Source organism: Triticum urartu, chromosome 4A (assembly GCF_056163025.1).
Source record: "Triticum urartu cultivar PI428250 chromosome 4A, HENAU_Tu73, whole genome shotgun sequence".
Lineage (NCBI taxonomy): Eukaryota > Viridiplantae > Streptophyta > Magnoliopsida > Poales > Poaceae > Triticum > Triticum urartu.
In genome coordinates, this window is record NC_141876.1 from 10224653 (window position 1) to 10240688 (window position 16036).

Sequence of the window (16036 nt, forward strand, 5' to 3'; positions counted from 1 at the left end):
GCGGAAATTGTGGCAGACGCACATGTGCGGCTTGTGCTAGACCTCGCCGCCGGCCGCCTCGGCCACGCCCTGAACTGACGCCGAATCAGACAACTGGGCAGCGCCCTCCGTCCCGGTGCATACCAGCTATGTCCTCCGGTAGTGTTATGCTCCCACTCGAATCTTAACAGCACACAGAGGAATTTGTGGATACAAGTCTCGATCGGTCTAGGGTTCTAAGGAGAAAGAAAGGGGATCGGGAGAGAAGAGTGCCGCCGCCAGCCTATTAGAGTAACTCCAACGGGCCGACCCAAAGGGACGGCGATTTCATCCGCTTTTTATCCGTTTGGGTCGGCCGCCCGCCCGGCGTCCGCCCTGTTTTTTATATGGGTCGGCTGCGCGATCCATATGTGCAGGCGTGGCAGGCTGGCCGCCCAATTTTGCATTGCATTCAACATATTGTGAAATGAAAATTTAACAAACAAAATAGTCCACCCAAATAAATAGTATAGTTTACAGGCCAAATAAAAATAAAAATGTTTCACATAGTTTTGCAAACGAATACAAAAAGATACATCTATTGGTTGCCAACATGAGTCCACATATGCTCAACCAAATCATTTTGCAGTTGCACGTGAGTTCCCAATCACGTATGTCTTCATGAAACTGAGTGAACTGCTCAAATGTTGCCGCTACTCCATGCTCAGGCACAACATTCTCACCCTGAAACTGAAAGTCTTGATCGTACAGACGTTCCGGGTGCTCGTCTTCTACGATCATATTGTGCATGATCACACAAGCAGTCATCACCTCCCATAGTTTTTGCGTGCTCCAAGTATTAGCAGGATACCGAACGATGCCCCATCGAGATTGCGAAACACCAAAGGCACGCTCGACATCCTTTCTAGCACTCTCTTGCTCTTGGGCAAATCTTTTCCTTTTCTCTCCGACAGGGTTGGGTATTGTCTTTACAATAGTGGTCCACTGAGGATAGATACCATCACCCAAATAGTACCCTTTGTCGTAGTTGTGGCCGTTGACAGTAAAGTTCACCGGTGGGCTGTTGCCTTCGGCAAGCCTAGCAAGCATCGGCGAGCGCCGAAGCACGTTGATATCATTGTGTGATCCAGCCATGCCAAAGAAAGAGTGCCAGATCCAGAGATCTTGAGACGCCACGGCCTCTAGTATGACAGTGCAAGCCCTGACATGTCCCTTATACTGTCCTTGCCAAGCAGAAGGGTAGTTCTTCCACTCCCAGTGCATGCAGTCTATGTTGCCAAGCATCCCCGGGAAGCCCCTGCTAGCATTCATCGCCAACAAACGGGCTGTATCTTCAGCTGTCGCCTCTCTCAAGTACTCAGGGCCAAACACAGCAATCACAGCCTTGCAGGACTTATACAAGAACTCTAGGCATGTAGACTCGCTCATACGGACGTACTCGTCAATGAGATCACCGGGCACTCCGTATGCAAGCATTCGGATGGCGGCAGTGCATTTCTGATAAGAGGAGAAACCAATCTTGCCGACGGCATCTTGTTTGCACTCGAAGTAGTCATCATAGCCGACCACTCCCTCTCTAATACGGTTGAAAACATGCCTACTCATACGGAACCGGCGGCGGAATTTGTGATGTTTGAACAACGGGTTTGTTGTATCAAAGTAGTCCTTCCAGAGAAGAAAATGCCCGCTCTCCCGGTTACGATTCAACGCCGGAAGGTGGCCCAGAATGGAGCCACGGAACAACGGCCGCTGGTTGTTGAGGTGGTGATGGACCAACACGGCAGCCAATATCTCCTCCTCGTCGTCGGACGACTAATCGTCGGAGTCGCAAATAAAATTGTGGAAAAAGAACTCGTCGGCGGAGTCCATTTTCGTACCTTGGCAAACTGTCGAACAGCTTGCGGGCGTCGAAGGAGACGGCCGGCGAGGGGAGACGCGGCGCCCACAGACCAGCTAGCTGCCCTGCAGGAGTCCGACGAGTGTAACGGCGTCCGACGAGCGTGCCGGTCGTATGAGGCGGGGGCGGCGAGGCGTCTTCTTGGTCGCGGTGGCTGGGCGGTGGGGGAAGTGGCGGCGGGAACCAGTTTGCTCCCCGGCGGCAAAACGGCGGCGGCGGGCGACTGGGGGCAGGGGCGGCGTTGCTGGGCGGATGTGGAGGCGGCGGCAGCTGGAAGAGTCGCCGACAAAATGGGCGGCGGCGTCGGTGACGGAGGAGGCGGGGGCGAGGATTGCTTGTTGGCCGGGGGGAGGGAAGGCCAATGTGCCACACACGAGCGGGCCCGGGGACAGGAGTAGGCGAGCGCGCGCGCGTCCGTCGCGTGTCCGCGCCGACGCAAATCAGGCTAAAAAATGGGCCGAGAATGGGGCGCCTGCGAACGAAAAACGGACGCGCGTCCGTTTGGGTCGGCGCGTTGGGCCGCCTTTTCTGTCCGCGCCGACCCAAACGGACGGCGGCGGACGAAATGGGTCGCCCCATTGGAGTTGCTCTTACTTTCTCCATCGGGAGAGAAGAGGGCTTGTGTCCTACTTAACCCTACGCGCTGTCACCCAAGTGTGGGCCGGAAACTTGCTGTTGGGCTTTGCTTCACGTCTTGGTCGTTCCCGTCCGTCCGCTGAAGAAACAGCCTGGCCCGTAGTGGTAGCTGCAGGTGGGGCAAGGGTGGCAGGGACTGTAACATCCCCTCCCCCTCGAGACACAGCTTATCCCCAAGCTGGTGCATCCGGGAAGTGGTGTTGGAGCTCAGTGACGTTTTCCCATGTTGCCAGCTCCAGTGGTTGGTCTGTCCAACGCACATGGACCTGTGATGCGCTGGTGCCTCCGCACCGAACGACTCGGTGCTCCAGGATGTCCTCCGGGACTGGGCTTGCCGCCGCTGCTGCTGGAAGTTGCTGAGGGCATGCTTAGTAAGTGGTAGAGCTTGACGAAGTTGGGAGACATGGAATACCAGATGCACGGTGCTGGAGTCCGGCAGCTGAAGCTTGTAAGCCATGGCTCCCACGCGCTGTAGTATCTTATAAGGCCCAAAGTACTTGAAGGCCAACTTCTGGTTGGTGCGGGTGGTCACTAAACGCTGCACATACGGTTGTAGCTTCAGGAACACCCAGTCATTGACGGCGAAGACGCGGTCGGAGCGACGCTCGTCAGCAGACTCCTTCATTTGTTGTCGTGCCCGCAGAAGATGTTGGCGGATCAGCGCCTCCATTTGAGCCCTGACTTGTAGCCACTCCTCAAGGTCCGGTGACGCGCACGCCACCGGGTCGACAATGCTGAAGAAACGGGGAGCGTGTCCGTAGAGAACTTCAAACGGAGTCGCCCCCACCGCCGAGTGTGGTGATGTGTTGTACCAAAACTCAGCGAGGGCTAGCCATGCCTACCACTTGGTAGGGCAAGCGTTGACGAAGTAGCGAAGGAAGGTTTCAAGGCATTGGTTAACCCGCTCCGTTTGCCCATCTGTCTGCGGGTGTCTCGCTGTACTCATGCGAAGCTTGGTGTGAGTGAGACGGAAAAGCTCCTTCCACAGGGTGCTGGTGAGGACCGGGTCGCGATCCGAGACGATCGACTCGGGCAACCCATGCAGCTTGTAAATGTTTGACACAAAAGCCTGAGCCACTTGAAAAGTTGTGAAGGGGTGAGACAAAGCAACGAAGTGTGCATACCGGGAGAACTTGTCGACTACCACCAAAGTTAAGTTGAATCCTGATACGTCTCCAACGTATCTATAATTTTTGATTGCTCCATGCTATATTATCTACTGTTTTGGACTATATTGGGCTTTATTTTCCACTTTTATATTATTTTTGGGACTAACCTATTAACCGGAGGCCCAGCCCAGAATTGCTGTTTTTTTGCCTATTTCAGTGTTTCGAAGAAACAGAATACCAAACGGAGTCCAAACAGAAAAATCCTTTTTGGAATGTGATTTTCTTCCCGAATAAGATCCAGGAGACTTGGACCCTACGCCAAGGAAGCTCCAAGGAGGGCACGAGGTAGGGGGGCGCGCCCTACACCCCCAGGCGCGCCCCCACCCTCGTGGGACCACCGAAGCTCTACCGACGTACTCCTTCCTCCTATATATATCCACGTACCCCCAAACGATCAGAACAGGAGCCAAAAACCTAATTCCACCGCCACAACTTTCTGTATCCATGAGATCCCATCTTGGGGCCTGTTCCGGAGCTCCGTCGGAGAGGGCCGTCATCACAGAGGGCTTCTACATCATCATAGCCTCTCCGATGAAGTGTGAGTAGTTTACTTCAGACCTTCGGTTCCATAGTTATTAGCTAGATGGCTTCTTCTCTCTTTTTGGATCTCAATACAATGTTCTATCCCTCTCTTGTGGAGATCTATTTGATGTAATCTTCTTCTTTTGCGGTGTGTTTGTTGAGACCGATGAATTGTGGGTTTATGATCAAGTCTATCTATGAATAATATTTGAATCTTCTCTGAATTCTTTTATGTATGATTGATTATCTTTGCAAGTCTCTTCGAATTATCCGTTTGGTTTGGCTAACTAGATTGGTAGTTCTTGCCATGGGAGAAGTGTTTAGCTTTGGGTTCGATCTTGCGGTGTCCTTTCCCAGTGACAGAAGGGACAGCAAGGCACGTATTGTATCATTGCCATCGAGGATAACAAGATGGGGTTTATTTCATATTGCATGAATTTATCTCTCTACATCATGTCATCTTGCTTAAAGAGTTACTCTGTTTTTAACTTAATACTCTAGATGCATGCTGGATAGCGGTCGATGAGTGGAGTAATAGTAGTAGATGCAGAATCGTTTTGATCTACTTGTCACGGACGTGATGCCTATATACATGATCATGCCTAGATATTCTCATAACTATGCTCAATTCTGTCAATTGCTCAACAGTAATTTGTTCACCCACCGTAGAAAACTTAGGCTCTTGAGAGAAGCCACTAGTGAAACCTATGGCCCACGGGTCTATTCTCATCATATCAATCTCCATCACTTTAATCTTGCTTTGTTTTTACTTTGCCTTTTACTTTTCACTTTGCATATTTATATCAAAAATACCAAAAATATTATCTCTATTAGATCTCACTCTCGTAAGAGACCGTGAAGGGATTGACAACCCCTAATCGCGTTGGTTGCGAGTTGCTATCGATTTGTGCAGGTACGAGGGACTTGAGCGTGGCCTCCTACTGGATTGATACCTTGGTTCTCAAAAACTGAGGGAAATACTTACGCTACTCTGCTGCATCATCCTCTCCTCTTCGGGGAAAACCAACGCAAGCTCAAGAGGTAGCAAGAAGAATTTCTGGCGCCGTTGCCGGGGTGTCTACGCAAAAAGTCAACATACCAAGTACCCATGACAATCCCTATCTCCCGCATTACATTAGTTGCCATTTGCCTCTCGTTTTCCTCTCCCCCACTTCACCCTTGCCGTTTTATTCGCCCTCTCTTTCTCCTTCTCCTTCTCCTTCTCCTTCTCCGTTTGCCTTTTTCTCGCTTGCCTTTTGTTTGCTCGTGTGTTGGATTGCTTGTTTGTTGCGATGGCTCAAGATACTACCAAATTGTGTGACTTCACCAATACCAACAATAACGATTTCCTTAGCACTCCGATTGCTCCTCTTGCCAATACTGAATCTTGTGAAATCAATACTGCTTTGTTGAATCTTGTTATGAAAGATCAATTCGCCAGCCTTCGTAGTGAAGATGCCGCTACTCATCTGAATAGCTTCGTTGATTTATGTGATATGCAAAAGAAAAAAGATGTCGATAATGATGTCGTTAAATTGAAGCTATTTCCTTTTTCGCTTAGAGATCGTGCTAAAGCTTGGTTTTCGTCTTTGCCTAAAAATAGTATTGATTCTTGGAAAAAGTGCAAAGATGCTTTTATCTTTAAGTATTTTCCTCCCGCTAAGATCATCTCTCTTAGAAACGATATTATGAATTTTAAGCAACTTGATCACGAACATGTTGCACAAGCTTGGGAGAGAATGAAATTAATGATACGTAATTGCCCTACTCATGGTTTAAATTTGTGGATGATTATACAAAAAATTTATGCCGGATTGAATTTTGCTTCTAGAAATCTTTTAGATTCGGCCGCGGGAGGCACTTTTATGGAAATCACTTTAGGAGATGCCACTAAACTCCTAGATAATATTATGGTTAGTTATTCTCAATGGCATACTGAAAGATCTTCTACTAAAAAAGTGCATGCGATAGAAGAAATCAATGTTTTGAGTGGAAAGATGGATGAACTTATGAAATTATTTGCTACTAAGAGTGTTTCTTCTGATCCTAATGATATGCCTTTGTCTACTTTGATTGAGAATAACAATAAATCTATGGATGTGAATTTTGTTGGTAGGAATAATTTTGGTAACAATGCATATAGAGGGAATTTTAATCCTAGGCCATATCCTAGTAATCCTTCTAATAATTATGGAAATTCCTACAACAACTCTTATGGAAATTATAATAAGATGCCCTCTGAATTTGAGAATAGTGTTAAAGAGTTTATGAATTCACAAAAGAATTTTAATGCTTTGCTTGAAGAGAAATTGCTTAAAGTTGATGATTTGGCTAGGAACGTTGATAGAATTTCTCTTGAGGTTGATTATTTATAGCTTAGATCTATTCCTCCTAAGCATGATATCAATGAGTCTCTCAAATCTATGAGAATTTTCATTGATGAGTGCAAGGAAAGAACCGCTAGGATGCGTGCTTCAAAAGATGCCTTTATTAAAGCGTGTTCTTCCAATACCTATGAAAATCAAGATGAAGATCTAAAAGTTATTGATGTGTCCCCTATCAAATCTTTGTTTTGCAATATGAATCTTGATGAAACTGAATATGATCTTCCTTTACCTAGAAGGCGTTCCAAAAATTCGGAGTATTTAGATCTTTATGATGAAATTGATGAAAGTGGGATTGAAAGAAATAAAAATTTAGATGTTGCTAAACCCACTATATTGGATTTCAAGGAATTTAATTATGAAAGTTGCTCTTTGAATGATTTTATTTCCTTGTTGCAATCCGTGCTAAATTCTCCACATGCTTATAGTCAAAAGAAAGCCTTCACCGAACATATTGTTGATGCCTTGATTCAATCATATGAAGAAAAACTTGAGTTGAAAGTTTCTATCCCTAGAAAACTCTATGATGAGTGGGAGCCAACCACTAAAATTAAAATTAAAGATCATGAGTTTTATGCTTTGTGTGATTTGGGTGCTAGTGTCTCCACTATCCCCAAGACTTTATGTGATTTGCTAGATTTCCGTGACGTTGAAAATTGCTCTTTAAACTTGCATCTCGCGGATTCTATTATTAAGAAACCGATGGGAAGGATTAATGATGTTCTTATTGTTGCAAATAGGAATTATGTGCTCGTAGATTTCATTGTTCTTGATATAGATTGCAATCCTTCTTGCCCTATTATTCTTGGTAGACCTTTCCTTAGAACGGTTGGTGCGATTATTGATATGAAGGAAGGGAATATTAGATTCCAATTTCCATTAAAAAAGGGCATGGAACAATTTCCAAGAAATAAAATAAAATTGCCATATGAAACCATCATGAGAGCCACTTATGGATTGCCTTCCAAAGATGACAATACCTAGATCTATCCTCGCTTTTATGCCTAGCTAGGGGCGTTAAACGATAGCGCTTGTTGGGAGGCAACCCAATTTTATTTTTAGTTTTTTGTGTTTTTATTCTGTTAGGGAATAAATAACCCATCTACATTCTGTTTGGATGTGGTTTTGTGTTTTGATTAGTGTTTGTGCCAAGCTAGACCTATTGGATCTTCTTGGATGATAGTTATTTGATCTTGCTGTAATTTCCAAAAACTTTGCGTTCAGTGCCCGAATTATGAAAAATCATCAGGACGTGATAAAATGCTGATTCCAATTGATGCTGATCAATAAACAAATTGTCTAGGTCGTCTAATTTTGGTAGAATTTTTGGAGTTCAAGAAGTTTGCGTTAGTTACAGATTACTACAGACTGTTTTGTTTTTGACAGATTCTGTTTTTTGTGTGTTGTTTGCTTATTTTGATGAATCTATGGTTAGTAAAATAGTTTATAATCCATAGAGAAGTTGGAATACAGTAGGTTTAACACCAAAATAAATAAAGAATGAGTTCATTACAGTACCTTGAAGTGGTTTTATGTTTTCTTTCTCTAACGGAGCTCACGATATTTCTATTGAGTTTTGTGTTGTGAAGTTTTCAAGTTTTGGGTGAATTCTTTTGATGGATTATGGAACAAGGAGTGGCAAGAGCCTAAGCTTGGGGATTCCCATAGCACCCCCAAGATAATCCAAGGACACCAAAAAGTCAAAGCTTGGGGATGCCCCGGAAGGCATCCCTCTTTCGTCCACTTCCATCGGTAATTTACTTGGAGCTATATTTTTTATTCACCAACATGATATGTGTTTTGCTTGGAGCGTCTTGTATTATTTATGTCTTTATTTTTTAGTGTGCCACAATCATCCTTGCTGTACACACCTTTGAGAAAGCCATCTATGAATTAAAATTTGTTAGAATACTCTTTGTGCTTCACTTATATCTTTTGAGCTATGTTGTTTTGCTCTATGTGCTTCACTTATATCTTTTGAGTGTTATAATTTTGCTCTATGTGCTTCACTTAGATTTTTTAGAGCATGGTGGTGGTTTGTTTTAAAGAAACTATTGATCTCTCATGCTTCACTTAAATTGCTTTGAGAGTCGTAATAGCATGGTAAATTGCTTAATATTAATATGCTTGGTATTCATGATTTGTGGAATCTTCTTTTGAGTGTGTTGAATACTAAGAAAATATTGAAGCATGATAATTGTTTTGAGATATGGAGATGATAATATTAGAGTCATGCTAGTGGAAGTAGTTGTGAATTTAAAGAATACTTGCATTGAAGTTTGTGATTCCCGTAGCATGCACATATGGTGAACCGTTATGTAACGAAGTCGGCGCATGAAGTATTTATTGATAGTCTTCCTTATGAGTGGCGGTCGGGGACGAGCGATGGTCTTTTCCTACCAATATATCCCCCTAGGAGCATGCGCGTAATACTTTGCTTTGATAACTTCTAAATTTTTGCAATAAGTATATGAGTTCTTTATGACTAATGTTGAGTCCATGGATTATATGCACTTTTTCCCATCCTTCCACCATTGCTAGCCTCTCTAATACCGCACACTTTTCGCCGGTATCATACACCCACCATATATCTTACTCAAAACAGCCACCATACCTACCTATCATGGCATTTCCATAGCCATTCCGAGATACATTGCCATGCAACTTTCCACCGTTCCATTTATTACGACACGCTTCATCATTGCCATATTGCTAGCATGATCATGTAGTTGACATCGTATTTGTGGCAAAGCCACCATTCATAATTCTTTCATACATGTCACTCTTGATTCATTGCATATCCCGGTACCCCGCCGGAGGCATTCATATAGAGTCATATATTGTTCTAAGTATCGAGTTGTAATTGTTGAGTTGTAAGAAAAATAAAAGTGTGATGATCATCATTTTTAGAGCATTGTCCCAAGTGAGGAAAGAATGATGGAGACCATGATTCCCCCACAAGTCGGGATGAGACTCCGGACGAAAAATAAAAAAATAAAAAAAGAGGCCCAAAAAAAATGAGAGAAAAAGAGAGAAGGGACAATGTTACTATCCTTTTACCACACTTGTGCTTCAAAGCAGCACCAAGATCTTCATGATAGAGAGTCTCCTATGTTGTCACTTTCATATACTAGTGGGAATTTTTCATTATAGAACTTGGCTTGTATATTCCAATGATGGGCTTCCTCAAAATGCCCTAGGTCTTCGTGAGCAAGCGAGTTGGATGCACACCCACTTAGTTTCTTTTGTTGAGCTTTACCATACTTATAGCTCTAGTGCATCCGCTGCATGGCAATCCCTACTCACTCACATTGATATCTATTAATGGGCATCTCCATAGACCGTTGATACGCCTAGTTGATGTGAGACTATCTTCCCCTCTTTTTGTCTTCTCCACAACCACCGTTCTATTCCACATATAGTGCTATATCCATGGCTCATGCTCATGTATTGCGTGAAGGTTGAAAAAGTTTTGAAAATGTTAAAGTATGAAACAATTGCTTGGCTTGTCATCGGGGTCGTGCATGATTTAAATACTTTGTGTGGTGAAGATGGAGCATAGCCAGACTATATGATTTTGTAGGGATAACTTCCTTTGGCCATGTTATTTTAAGAAGACATAATTGCTTTATTAGTATGCTTGAGGTGTTATTATTCTTTATGTCAATATGAACTTTTGTCTTGAATCTTTTGAATCTGAATATTCATACCACAATTAAGAAATTTTGCATTGAAATTATGCCAAGTAGCACTCCGCATCAAAAATTCTCTTTTTATCATTTACCTACTCGAGGACGAGCAGGAATTAAGCTTGGCGATGCCTGATACGTCTCCAACGTATCTATAATTTATGATTGCTCCATGCTATATTATCTACTGTTTTGGACTATATTGGGCTTTATTTTCCACTTTTATATTATTTTTGGGACTAACCTATTAGCCGGAGGCCCAGCCCAGAATTGCTGTTTTTTTTGCCTATTTCAGTGTTTCGAAGAAACAGAATATCAAACGGAGTCCAAATAGAAAAATCCTTTTTGGAACGTGTTTTTCTTCCCGAATAAGATCCAGGAGACTTGGACCCTACGCCAAGGAAGCTCCGAGGAGGGCACGAGGTAGGGGGGCACGCCCTACACCCCCAGGCGCGCCCCCACCCTCGTGGGCCCACCGAAGGTCCACCGACGTACTCCTTCCTCCTATATATATCCACGTACCCCCAAACGATCAGAACAGGAACCAAAAACCTAATTCCACCGCCGCAACTTTCTGTATCCACGAGATCCCATCTTGGGGCCTATTCCGGAGCTCCGCCGGAGAGGGCCGTCATCACGGAGGGCTTCTACATCATCATAGCCTCTCCGATGAAGTGTGAGTAGTTTACTTCAGACCTTCGGGTCCATAGTTATTAGCTAGATGGCTTCTTCTCTCTTTTTGGATCTCAATACAATGTTCTCCCCCTCTCTTGTGGAGATCTATTTGATGTAATCTTCTTCTTTTGCGGTGTGTTTGTTGAGACCGATGAATTGTGGGTTTATGATCAAGTCTATCTATGAATAATATTTGAATCTTCTCTGAATTCTTTTATGTATGATTGGTTATCTTTGCAAGTCTCTTCGAATTATCCGTTTGGTTTGACCAACTAGATTGGTAGTTCTTGCCATGGGAGAAGTGTTTAGCTTTGGGTTCGATCTTGCGGTGTCCTTTCCCAGTGACAGAAGGGGCAGCAAGGCACGTATTGTATCGTTGCCATCGAGGATAACAAGATGGGGTTATTTCATATTGCATGAATTTATCTCTCTACATCATGTCATCTTGCTTAAAGTGTTACTCTGTTTTTAACTTAATACTCTAGATGCATGCTGGATAGCAGTCGATGAGTGGAGTAATAGTAGTAGATGCAGAATCGTTTCGATCTACTTGTCACGGACGTGATGCCTATATACATGATCATGCCTAGATATTTTCATAACTATGCTCAATTCTGTCAATTGCTCAACAGTCATTTGTTCACCCACCGTAGAAAACTTATGCTCTTGAGAGAAGCCACTATTGAAACCTATGGCCCCCGGGTCTATTCTCATCATATCAATCTCCATCACTTTAATCTTGCTTTGTTTTTACTTTGCCTTTTACTTTTCACTTTGCATCTTTATATCAAAAATACCAAAAATATTATCTCTATTAGATCTCACTCTCGTAAGAGGCCGTGAAGGGATTGACAACCCCTAATCGCGTTGGTTGCGAGTTGCTATCGATTTGTGCACGTACGAGGGACTTGAGCGTGGCCTCCTACTGGATTGATACCTTGGTTCTCAAAAACTGAGGGAAATACTTACGCTACTCTGCTGCATCATCCTCTCCTCTTTGGGGAAAACCAACGCAAGCTCAAGAGGTAGCAAGAAGAATTTCTGGCGCCGTTGCCGGGGTGTCTACGCAAAAAGTCAACATACCAAGTACCCATGACAATCCCTATCTCCCGCATTACATTAGTTGCCATTTGCCTCTCGTTTTCCTCTCCCCCACTTCACCAAGTAGGGGCACAACGATGGTCGCGCCATGATGACCAACAAGTGTAGGGGATCTATCGTAGTCCTTTTGATAAGTAAGAGTGTCGAACCCAACGAGGAGCAGAAGGAAATGACAAGCGGTTTTCAGTAAGGTATTCTCTGCAAGCATTGAAATTATCGGTAACAGATAGTTTTGTGATAAGATAATTGGTAACGGATAACAAGTAACTGAAGGAAATATGCCCTAGAGGCAATAATAAAGTTATTATTTATTTCCTTATATCATGATAAATGTTTATTATTCATGCTAGAATTGTATTAACCGGAAACATAATACATGTGTGAATACATAGACAAACAAAGTGTCACTAGTATGCCTCTACTTGACTAGCTCGTTAATCAAAGATGGTTATGTTTCCTAACCATGAACAATGAGTTGTTATTTTATTAACGAGGTCACATCATTAGTTGAATGATCTGATTGACATGACCCATTCCATTAGCTTAGCACCCGATCGTTTAGTATGTTGCTATTGCTTTTCTTCATGACTTATACATGTTCCTATGACTATGAGATTATGCAACTCCCGTTTGCCGGAGGAACACTTTGGGTGCTACCAAACGTCACAACGTAACTGGGTGATTATAAAGGAGCATTACAGGTGTCTCCAAAGGTACATGTTGGGTTGGCGTATTTCGAGATTAGGATTTGTCACTCCAATTGTCGGAGAGGTATCTCTGGGCCCTCTCGGTAATGCACATCACATAAGCCTTGCAAGCACTGCAACTAATATGTTAGTTGTGAGATGATGTATTACGGAACGAGTAAAGAGACTTACCAGTAACGAGATTGAACTAGGTATTGGATACCGACGATCGAATCTCGGGCAAGTAACATACCGATGACAAAGGGAACAACGTATGTTGTTATGCGGTCTGACCGATAAAGATCTTCGTAGAATATGTAGGAGCCAATATGGGCATCCAGGTCCCGCTATTGGTTATTGACCGGAGACGTGTCTCGGTCATGTCTACATTGTTCTCGAACCGTAGGGTCCGCACGCTTAACGTTACGATGACAGTTATTATGAGTTTATGCATTTTGATGTACCGAAGGTTGTTCGGAGTCCCGGATGTGATCACGGACATGACGAGGAGTCTCGAAATGCTCGAGACATAAAGATTGATATATTGGAAGCCTATGTTTGGACATCGGAAATGTTCCGGGTGAAATCAGGATTTTACCGGATTACCGGGAGGTTACCGGAACCCCCCGGGAGTCATATGGGCCTTATTGGGCTTTAGTGGAAAGGTGAAAGGGGCTGCCCATAATGGGCTGCGCGCCTCCCCCCCTCCCCTAGTCCTATTAGGACTAGGAGAGGTGGCCGGCCACCTCTCTCTCTCTCTCTCTTTCCCCCTTGGGAGTCCTATTTGGAATAGGATTGGGGGGGGGAGTCCTACTCCCGGTAGGAGTAGGACTCCTCCTGCGCCTCCATAGGGCTGGCCGCACCCCTCCCCCTTGGCTCCTTTATATACGGAGGCAGGGGGCACCTCTAGACACACAAGTTGATCCTTGAGATCGTTCCTTAGCCGTGTGCGGTGCCCCCTGCCACCATATTCCACCTCGATCATATTGTAGCGGTGCTTAGGCGAAGCCCTGCGACGGTAGAACATCAAGATCGTCACCACGCCGTCATGTTGACGGAACTCTTCCCCGACGCTTTGCTGGATCGGAGCCCGGGGATCGTCATCGAGCTGTACGTGTGCTAAGAACTCGGAGGTGCCGGAGTAACGGTGCTTGGATCGGTCGGATCGGGAAGAAGACGTACGACTACTTCCTCTACGTTGTGTGATCGCTTCCACAGTCGGTCTGCGTGGGTACGTAGACAACACTCTCCCCTCTCGTTGCTGTGCATCACCATGATCTTGCGTGTGCGTAGGAAAATTTTGAAATTACTACGTTCCCCAACAGTGGCATCCGAGCCTAGGTTTTATGGTTTGATGTTATATGCACGAGTAGAACACAAGTAAGTTGTGGGCCATATAAGTCATACTGCCTACCAGCATTTCATACTTTGGTTCGGCGGTATTGTTGGATGAAGCGGCCCGGACCGACATTACGCGTACGCTTACGCGAGACCGGTTTCCCCGACGTGCTTTGCACAAAGGTGACTTGCGGGTGACTGTTTCTCCAACTTTAGTTGATCCAAGTGTGACTACGCCCGGTCCTTGCGAAGGTTAAAATGGAGTCTATTTGACAAACTATCGTTGTGGTTTTGATGCGTAGGTGAGATTGGTTCTTGCTTAAGCCCGTAGCAGCCACGTAAAACTTGCAACAACAAAGTAGAGGACGTCTAACTTGTTTTTGCAGGGCATGTTGTGATGTGATATGGTCAAAACGTGATGAGATATAAGTTGTTGTATGAGATGATCATGTTTTGTTAAAGTTATCGGCAACTGGCAAAAGCCTTATGGTTGTCTCTTTATTGCATAAGATGCAAGCGCCAAATAATTGCTTTACTTTATCGCTATGCGATAGCAATAGTTGCAAGAGCAATAGTTGGTGAGACGACCATGTGACGACACATTGATATAGATCAAGATGATGGAGATCATGGTGTCATGCCGGTGACGATAGAAATCATGACGGTACTTCGGAGATGGAGATCACAAGCACAAGATGATGATGGCCATATCATATCACTTATATTGATTGCATATGATGTTTATTTTTTATACATCTTATTTTGCTTTGATTGACGGTAGCATTATAAGATGATCTCTCACTAAATTATCAAGAAGTGTTCTCCCTGAGTATGCACCGTTGCGAAAGTTCTTCGTGCTGAGACACCACATGATGATCGGGTGTGATAGGCTCTACGTTCAAATACAACGGGTGCAAAACAGTTGCACACGCGGAATACTCAGGTTATACTTGACGAGCCAAGCATATACAGATATGGCCTCGGAACACGGAGACCGAAAGGTCGAGCGTGAATCATATAGTAGATATGATCAACATAGTGATGTTCACCAATGAAACTACTCCATCTCACGTGATGATCGGACATGGATTAGTTGATTTGGATCACGTGATCACTTAGAGGATTAGAGGGATGTCTATCTAAGTGGGAGTTCTTAAGTAATTTGATTAATTGAACTTAAATTTATCATGAACTTAGTCCTGGTAGTATTTTGCAAATCATGTTGTAGATCAATAGCTCGCGTTGTTGCTTCCCTCTGTTTATTTTGATATGTTCCTAGAGAAAATTGTGTTGAAAGATGTTAGTAGCAATGATGCGGATTGGATCCGTGATCTGAGGTTTATCCTCATTGCTGCACAGAAAAATTATGTCCTTGATGCACCGCTAGGTGACAGACCTATTGCAGGAGCAGATGCAGACGTTATGAACGTTTGGCTAGCTCAATATGATGACTACTTGATAGTTTAAGTGCACCATGCTTAACGGCTTAGAATCGGGACTTCAAAGACGTTTTGAACGTCATGGACCATATGAGATGTTCCAGGAGTTGAAGTTAATATTTCAAGCAAATACCCAAGTTGAGAGATATGAAATCTCCAACAAGTTCTATAGCTAAAAGATGGAGGAGAATTGCTCAACTAGTGAGCATGTGCTCAGATTGTCTGGGTACTACAATCGCTTGAATCAAGTGGGAGTTAATCTTCCAGATAAGATAGTGATTGACAGAATTCTCTAGTCACCATCACCAAGTTAGTAGAACTTCGTGATGAACTATAATATGCAAGGGATAACGGAAACAACTCCCAAGCTCTTCGTGATGCTGAAATCAACGAAGGTAGAAATCAAGAAAAACATCAAGTGTTGATGGTTGACAAGATCACTAGTTTCAAGAAAAGGGCAGAGGGAAGAAGGGGAACTTCAAGAAGAATAGCAAGCAAGTTGCTGCTCAAGTGAAGAAGCC

General features: G+C 44.1%; 1 pseudogene; it reads right to left on the reverse strand.

Moving 5' to 3' along the window:
• Positions 1 to 883: 883 nt before the first annotated feature.
• Positions 884 to 1848, reverse strand: LOC147974396 (uncharacterized; annotated as a pseudogene).
• Positions 1849 to 16036: the final 14188 nt, after the last annotated feature.